The sequence below is a fragment of the Lactuca saligna genome, chromosome 1 (genome assembly GCF_052625555.1).
Source record: "Lactuca saligna cultivar CGN05327 chromosome 1, ASM5262555v1, whole genome shotgun sequence".
Classification (NCBI taxonomy): domain Eukaryota; kingdom Viridiplantae; phylum Streptophyta; class Magnoliopsida; order Asterales; family Asteraceae; genus Lactuca; species Lactuca saligna.
In genome coordinates, this window is record NC_136417.1 from 134232116 (window position 1) to 134241762 (window position 9647).

A 9647-nucleotide genomic window follows, 5' to 3' on the forward strand; every position below is an offset into this window, starting at 1 on the left:
TTAACCATAGGTATTCTTTCAGGAGCAGTATGGGCTAATGAAGCATGGGGATCATAGAGTTCCACAATAGAGGTAGAATTCATAATTTAGCAAAGGTTTGATGAGCATTATTTTATTGTTGAGTTTCACAATAGAAATCTTTGCAATTTAAGCAAAGTTTTGATAAGCATTGTTTCATGTTTGAGTTCAACATTAGAAGTTTATGTAATTTAGCAAAGCTTTGATGAGCATCGTTTAATTCTTGAGTTCCACAATAGAAGTGTATTCAATTTTTGCAAACCTTTGATGAGCATTGTTTGATTCTTGAGTTCCACAATAGAAGCCTATTCAATTTAAACAAAGATTTGATGAGCATTGTTTGATTCTTGAGTTCCACAATAGAAGTCTATGGGGAATAATGACCCCTCACCAAATTTCAGCAATTTTTGTTACTGTTTCATATGATTTCTAATTTTCTTTTATTTAGGACATGATAAATTACAAAACCACTTTATAGGATGTGAAAATTGTATCTAACAATTTTCGCATACCTTACCTGTGATGGGTGACTCCAGAAAATAATTTCAAGATTTCCCATCATGTTTTACTATTTTTCCCAATTTTTGGTAATTATAATGGTCTAAAAATGGGAGAAATAGTTCTGATTATCCAAAATTCATGAAAATTTTCCAGGATATAATATTATAGAGTAGGAGGTTACATAAAAATTTTGAATATTTTTCTCTACTGTAAACTATTTTTCTCTTATTTTCTAAAGTTAATTGCACTAAAATACACTTAAATATACATAAATACCCAAAACCAGTTTATACATTATGAAAACCACTTTTGATATTTTTCCCAGGATATTTATACTGTAAATGATGTTACAAAAATTTATGGTGATTTATTTTAACTGTTTAATATTATTTATTTAATTAATGACTATTTAAAGGAATAAAGCAAGGAAAAATAGAAATACCCACTGAAAAATATCTTTTATATTTTTCCCAGCCTATTTATGTATAATAACAATTAAATAAAAAGTTTGGGTAAGTTTGGAAACTGTTTTCTATTTATTTCAATTTTTATTGAAATAAATGCTCAAAAATCATAAAATATAATTAAACAGCTTGGAAATCCATTTTTATAATTTTCCCAGCTTAGTATTGTGTAATAACAGTTAAATAAAAAGTTTGAGAATTTTTATCCCTCGAATGCTATTTTCGTGAATTTATGTTGTAATAAGGACTTAAAAATTTGGAAAGTTTATATTCCAAGGTTGTAATTAATCGCCCGATATATAGAATTTCATTACTTCAGAAAAAGTGTAACTAATTGATATAAAATCCAATACTAAAACATAAATTGGCATTTCCCTATATGTAGAGTTTAGTATATTAGCATTAGATATCGACATGGAAACTCACTAGTGCGTGTGTTTGATGTCGTAGGATCCCGGTAGTAAGACGTTGGTGCATCCCGAAGTACCGCTTGTGTCTACACAAAACATCGTGAGTATTCACGCACTCCCCTATTTTCGGTTTTTATGTTTTGAGGTGGAAAAGCATGTCCAGAAAAACTACTGTTTGCATGTTGTATTTAAATTGAATTGTATCAAACATGATTGCTATTGTATTGCTATGTTTCTTTATGTATGTCTATGCAACACGGAACATGAGAACTTATCGTACTAAGGCCCTTCCCTTATATCTAACCATTAACTCTTTGAGCCAATGGTCGTTATGGATAGCGCTATTAGGAATTGACAACTCCTCACTCGCCCGAATCGCTGGAGTGCATGATACCATATTCATCTATGGAACGATAAGCATAGATCTCGATAGGGCTTCAGTCATAGGTTTGGTTGAGACTCATTGTTTGCTCATACACATACAAACGCGTTTCCCATTCTAGCAATAAACTTGCATACCTTAATAGCAATCAACTTTGTTTTATCATTAAAGCAATGTACTTGTACTTACGAAAAGCATTATTGTACCCTCGATTTATAAACTTGTGATACTCACCAACTATTTTCATAGTTGACGCTCGTTTTACATGCTTTTTCAGGAAGTGATTAGTAAGTGGATGTAAAGATTCATCATCATAGAGCATGCTGCATCGTGTTGAAGCTATTATGAAGCTATATTTTGAACAATGTTATTTTGAAAAACTTGTATTTTGTTTCTTTTGAAGCTATGGGTTGTAAACTTTTAAATACTGCTATGGTGATGCATCTTTATCTTTTGCATTGAAACCGTTATCGCTGTCATACCTTGCGTTTCCGCTTTAGCGGGGTGTGACAGAAGTGGTATCAGAGCTAAAGTTATAGAGAACATCGGTTTTTCTTTAAGAAAACACAACCTATAACTAAAACTTACAAAGAAATTCTTTTTACATCAAACATATTACTAGTATAATTAGGTCGGGAGTTGTATTATTGGACCTTGATTAAACATAGCCTGATCACCTATGTTTAATTAAGAAAAGATTTATACAAAGCTTGAGCTAATTATAATGGGAATATGTTCAACAAAAATATTTGAGAAAACTTTATTTCAAAATTTCAAAAGGTTAATTTTGGTGTGTGTAAGCATTGCATATTATAGGCATGCATTGTCATTTATTTCATATCTCATTGAAACTATGTCACAGTCCACTATGTCAACATCGTCATCTTCCCGCGCTACCGCCTCAGCCGATGAATCCGGCTACGTCACTGTTATCCCTCGACGTAATCCCCCCGCCTCGGTAGAAGAAGACCCATCAGAGGATACGGAAGATACTGGGAACTCGGTGGAGATCAGCAATGACAACACCCCGAGTCAACGATGCGAGGCATCACCGACATCGGTGTTGCCACAGCCACCGCTCTATGGACTTCGCATTCGGAGGACAGCGAGGAAGAGTGTTCCCATTCCAGGAGGGATACCCGCCAGCACAGCAGGACATGGCACGGTAGGACCTAGCGGAGCAGAACCCAGCGATGCAGGACCGAGAGCACCCTCACCTCAGCAAGTCAAAGGGATACCTTTCAGACAGCCAGGTATGACCTCGGAGGAGTCCCGGAGATTGCAGTCGATAGCAGTGGGCCTACGTCACAGTCTCGCTGTGATAGCTGGGCATCGAGAAGTTTTGGATGAAGTCTTGGCAGGAATGGAAATCCTGTATCAGCATTCGATGGAGACTGCTGACACTGCTAGTGTTGCTAGACGAGAGGCAGGTCATGCGATGACAGCATATTATGTGTTTGGTGGGTTGTTCCTGATTGTGGTGTTGATGCTTCTTGTTGGTATAGCGATTGACTTTTGGTTCTGATTTTAGTATTTTGTTTTATTTTGTTTTGAAATGAAAACCCATGTTGGGTGTCTTTTTGGAAAAATATTTAAAACTTTATTTTGGGATTGACGTATTGGTTTGGTTTTAAGATTATTTCAAATGGTAATGAAAAATTTTATTTTATGTTTGAAAACTTTTACTATGAGGTCAAACCCTTAAATTTATTTGGTAAATGGTTGAATAAAAGAGATTTTTCTTTTCCTTCCTTTCTCAAATCTATATGCATAGTATTAATGCAACCCATTAATTTGACAACACTTACGGTTTTCAAAATGGTAGTGAAATACATATTATACATTATTTTATGTATTTATACGTATTTCTTCTCCTGTGTCATAGAACCATGTCAGGAAGGCCTAATCGCGGGCGCCCACAGAACGAAATGCCCGATGTTGCTCAAATGGTAGCACAACAACTCATGCAAGCAATCCCAAACATTGTTACTCAAGTAACTGCAGGACTTAATGCTAACCAAGGAAGTAGTGGAGGAAACCGGGGAAACAATGAAAGAGAATGCAACTACAAGTCCTTTATGGCCTGTAAACCTAAGGAGTTTCATGGAAAGGAAGGTGCGGTCGGGTTACTGAAATGGATTGACAGCATGGAGTCGGTCCTTCATATTAGCAAATGCCTCGAGCGCAACAAAGTTGAGTATGCATCTTGCCTATTCCAAGATAGGGCATTAACCTGGTGGAATACTCTAGTGCAAACCCGAGGCCGTACAACAGCATATCAGCTAACTTGGGAAGACCTAAAGAAGCTGCTGATAGAGGAGTATTGTCCCAAGGATGAACTTCAGAAACTTGAATATGAATTCTGGAACCATTCTATGGTTGGAACACAAATAGAGAAGTACACAGTCCGATTTCATGAACTAGCAAAACTAGTGCCTCACATGGTTACTCCTGAGGAGAAACGGATAGATCGTTACATCTGGGGTCTGGCACCAGAGATTCGGGGAATGGTTACCTCAGCAAACCCAACTACCATTCAAAGTGCAGTAAGCCTAGCAAATCGACTAACCAATGATGTGATAAGGATGGGAGCATCAGCAAAGGAAAGCTCTAGTAGCAAGAGGAAGCCAACAAATCAGGGAGAGAAGAAGTATGGAGGCAAGTCAGGGAGGAAGCAGAAAGTCTCAAGAAACTTTATGGTAAGAGCCCAGGAGCAAGAACCAGTGAAAACTCAAGGACAAGAAGTGCAGGAGCGAAAGCAGTACTCAGGGCCGCTTCCGAAGTGCAATAAGTGTAACTTCCATCACAAGGGAGCTTGCCCGGTGTGCCAAAACTGTAAGCAAACAGGCCATTACTCAAAGTATTGTAAAGTGAATAAGGAGGGAAAAAGGACATGTTACGAGTGCGGGAGTAATGATCATCTCCGTAGAGCATGTCCTAAACTGAACAATGGACCTGGTAACAATGGACAAGGCCAAGCCAGGCAAAACTTTCAAGGAAATCAAGTTGGACAGCCAAGAGGTGTAGCCTTTGTGATTGGTGCAGAAGAAGCTCGTCAGAACCCTGAAGTGATAACAGGTACGTTCCTCCTGAACAACCATTTTGCATCAGTAATATTCGATGCGGGAGCAGATAGGAGTTTTGTTTCTTTAGCATTTAGACCGTTAATTGGCTTGAAATCGGTAAAGATGAGGAATGCTTATGCTATTGAACTTGCTGATGGGTATGAAATTAGGGCTAGTGATATAATTCCTGGTTGTACTTTGAATTTAGCTGATAAAATCTTTAGCATTGACCTAATTCCTATAAAGCTAGGTAGTTTTGATGTGATAGTAGGGATGGATTGGTTATCCAAAAATAGAGCGGACATTGGTTGTTATGAGAAAGTCATCAGAGTGCCTCTCCCTAATGGAGAAACCCTTATCATACACGGTGAGAAGCCAGGAAGAAGTTTAAACATAGTATCAAGCGTGAAGGTTCACAAGTACCTGAAGAAGAATTGTATTGCATTCATGGCCCACGTGCTAGAAAGAGAACCTGAAGCTAAGCAACTCAAGGAGATTCCAGTGGTTCAAAACTATCCCGAAGTATTTCCGGAGGAATTGCCCGGTCTACCCCCTTATAGACAGGTCGAATTTCGGATAGACTTAATTCCCGGAGCAGCACCGGTAGCAAAAGCACCATATCGCCTTGCACCATCCGAGATGCAAGAACTATCCGGACAACTTCAAGAACTTCTAGACAAAGGGTTTATTCGACCAAGTTCTTCACCTTGGGGAGCCCCAGTGTTATTCGTCAAAAAGAAAGATGGTTCGTTCCGAATGTGCATTGATTACAGAGAATTGAACAAGTTGACAATCAAGAATCGATATCCCCTCCCTAGAATAGATGACTTGTTCGATCAGTTGCAGGGCGCTTCCTACTTCTCAAAAATCGACCTTCGGTCAGGGTATCATCAGCTAAGAATTCACGAAGAGGACATTCACAAAACAACATTTAGAACCCGTTATGGACATTATGAGTTCTTAGTCATGCCTTTTGGACTAACGAACGCACCCGCTGTATTCATGGATTTGATGAATAGGGTCTGTAGACATACCTAGACAGGTTTGTAATTGTATTTATCGATGACATAGTTGTTTACTCGCGGACCAAAGAAGATCACAATAGACATCTAAAGCTAGTGTTGGAGCTGTTGAAGGAACAGAAATTGTATGCCAAGTTCACTAAGTGTGAATTTTGGATTTGGGAAGTACATTTTCTTGGTCATGTGATCGGTGAAAGAGGAATCCATGTAGATCCAGCTAAGATAGAGGCAATCAAGAAATGGGAGGCCCCCAAAACCCCGACAGAAATACGACAATTCCTAGGATTAGCTGGGTACTACAGACGCTTCATTGAGAATTTCTCTAGGATTGCTCAACCATTAACATCTTTGACCCAAAAGGATAGAAAATTTCTCTGGGAAGAGAAACACGAAGAGGCGTTTCAAGTCCTAAAAAACAAGCTGTGCAATGCACCAATTATGGCTTTACCAGAAGGATTAGAGAACTTTGTGGTGTATTGTGATGCGTCTCATCAAGGATTAGGATGTGTGCTAATGCAAAAAGATAAGGTCATTGCATATGCTTCCAGACAACTCAAACCGCACGAGAAGAATTATACCACCCATGATCTAGAACTAGGAGCAATAGTTTTCGCCCTTAAGATATGGAGGCATTATTTGTACGGAACCAAGTGCACCATTTATACCGATCACAAAAGCCTTCAGCATATCCTGGATCAGAAAATGTTAAACATGCGGCAGAGAAGATGGGTAGAGTTGTTTAGTGATTATGATTGTGAGATACGATATCACCCAGGGAAGGCTAACGTAGTAGCCGACGCTCTTAGTAGGAAAGAAAGAGTGAAACCTTCCCATGTGAGAGCTTTGGGAATGGTAATTCAGACAAGCTTGAAATCTCAAATCATTAATGCCCAGGAGAAAGCGTTATGCAAGGAAAATCTTCCAGGCGAAACTTTACATGGTTTGGAAGAAAGATTTGAAACCAAACCTGATGGAGTTCGTTATTTTAAAGACAGGGTCTGGATTCCAAGGGTTAACAACCTGAGAGACATGGTACTAGAGGAGTCCCATCGATCTAAATACTCCATCCACCCTGGAGCAGATAAGATGTACAAGGATCTTAAAGAGTACTATTGGTGGCCTGGAATGAAAAAGGATATTGCCTTGTACGTTGGGAAGTGTTTGACATGCTCAATAGTCAAAGCTGAACATCAGAAACCATCTGGGTTGTTGCAACAACCTGAAATTCCCCAATGGAAATGGGAGCAAATATATATGGACTTTGTTACCAAACTTCCTAGAACTGCTAAAGGTCATGACTCAATTTGGGTCATAGTGGATCGACTGACGAAATCTGCACACTTTCTCCCCATTCGAGAAGATTTCAAGATGGAAAAATTGGCCCAAATCTACATCGACAAAATTTTTTCTCTGCATGGTGTACCCTTATCTATCATTTCTGATAGAGATAGTTTTTTTACATCTCGATTTTGGTGGATGTTACAGAGGGCACTAGGAACCAAGATAGATTTGAGCACAGCTTACCACCCTCAGACAGATGGGCAAACAGAGAGAACAATACAAACATTGGAAGACATGCTACGAGCGTGTGTCATTGAGTTCAAAGGAAATTGGGATACTCATTTACCCCTAATTGAGTTTTCCTACAATAACAGTTACCACACGAGTATCCAATGTGCTCCATATGAAGCATTGTATGGACGCAAGTGTCGTTCGCCCTTATGCTGGACAGAAATCGGAGACAGACAGTTGACTAGAGTCGAACTTATCCAGGAAACATCCGACAAGATTGCTATCATCAAGGATAAGCTTAAAGCTGCTAGAGATCGTCAGAAAAGTTATGCGGATAATCGTCGAAAACCATTAGAATTCCAAGTAGGAGACAAGGTACTTTTAAAAGTGTCGCCTTGGAAAGGGCTTGTGCGTTTTGGTAAGAAAGGAAAACTAAGCCCGAGATATGTTGGACCCTTTGAAATCCTTGAAAGGATTGGTCCAGTAGCGTATAAACTCCAATTGCCCCAAGAGTTAAGCGCCATTCACGACACATTCCACGTCTCCAACCTTAAGAAATGTCTAGCCGACGAAACATTGATAGTACCCCTGGAGGAAATTAAGATCAATGATAAGCTGAGCTTCGTTGAGGAACCGATAGAAATCCTTGACAGGGAGGTAAAACAACTTAAGCGGAGTAAGATCCCGATTGTGAAAGTTCGATGGAACTCAAAATGCGGGCCGGAGTACACCTGGGAGTGCGAGGACTACATAAAGGAAAAGTATCCGCAACTATTCCCTTGCGATGACAAGCGATGACATAGAATGAATTTCGGGACGAAATTCTTTTTAAGTGGGGGATACTGTGACAACTGCCAATTCAGGTCATTCTTGGACTCATGCATCTTTATAATAACCATTCATGCACAACATGCCATGACCTAGTAGTATAAATTAGGTCAAAAATCTTGCATAAACTAGGATCCAACTAAGGTCTAGGACTAATATACTTGATACTTACAATTCTAGTAAGTTGCTTAGCTACAATAGGAAATGCCAATACTATAATTAGAATAAAGCTTCAAGCTTTGTTATAATTGAAATAGGGTATAAAACTCTAAAAATAAATTACAACATTCTAATTATACTTCAACATGTTGTTGAATATCAAACAATATTCCAAAAACCCTAAAGAGCCAAAAATCCAAAGTTATAAATTATAAAGCTTAAAAACTTTATAAAATTTGGCTATAAACTTCCTAATATCAAATTTTATTAATCAAATTATGGATTATACCAATGAACTAGAAATATAAATTACAAGTATTAATCATAAATTATTTGTTGAAAACAAGATTTTTAAATAAATCAAATTACTTAATAAACATTTTATAAAAATGAATGTTTTTATATAAAATATAGGAGGGAAGTTTATAAAGTTTAAAATTTAGGAGAGAGGAGGCCAAAATGCATGCAAAAACTGGCCATCACCTCTCCCCATGCCCTCTCTCTTCCCCAAAACACAATCATTAAGCTTAAACCCTTACTCCACCTCTTCCCTCTTCACTCTCTCACTTCACTCTCTTCACACACTTCACTCTCTTCTTCCCTCTCTCTAAACTCACGAAAATCCTCTCATTTCTCTGCAAAATTTCGAGATTGTGAAGCCCTTGAAGTGTTCTTACTTCTCTCAAGGTCAAAACCAAGGTAAACAACAACATCTTCTTCCATAGTTTCATGGTTAAACCTCTTTTTCTTCTTAGTCTTCTCTACTTTTCGGATTCTATGCCTTTCCATGGCTAGAAATCTTTATTCTCCCCTTGTGGTTTGTAGATTCTCACCATAACACAATGCATGTGTTAGAGATGGTGAAAATCCGGGATCAAACCCATGCAAGGAGTGGAAAAGATGCACATATGATCATGTGACATCAAAACCTAATATTTCATGTTCTTCTCCATTTCTTTTGTGTTCATGCATGAACAAAAGCATTTAAACCATTTCTAGTACATCTTGGATGCTCATTCATTCCATGCATGTGTTAGAAATCGGGCCTTACCAAAGACATGCATGATGTTCTTGTTGAAATACCCTAATAATGCACACAAGCAAACATGCAATCTGCCAGATTACTTTGTTCGACTTTGAACAGTCATAACTCAGTCATTTCTTAACCAAATCATGATATTCTTTTTGTATTGGTTATTTCCACGAGTTAAATTTCAAACCCAACTGGTCTCACTGTAAAATATTAAATATCCGATTTTTAGCAGATTTTACATAAAGGTTGCGCA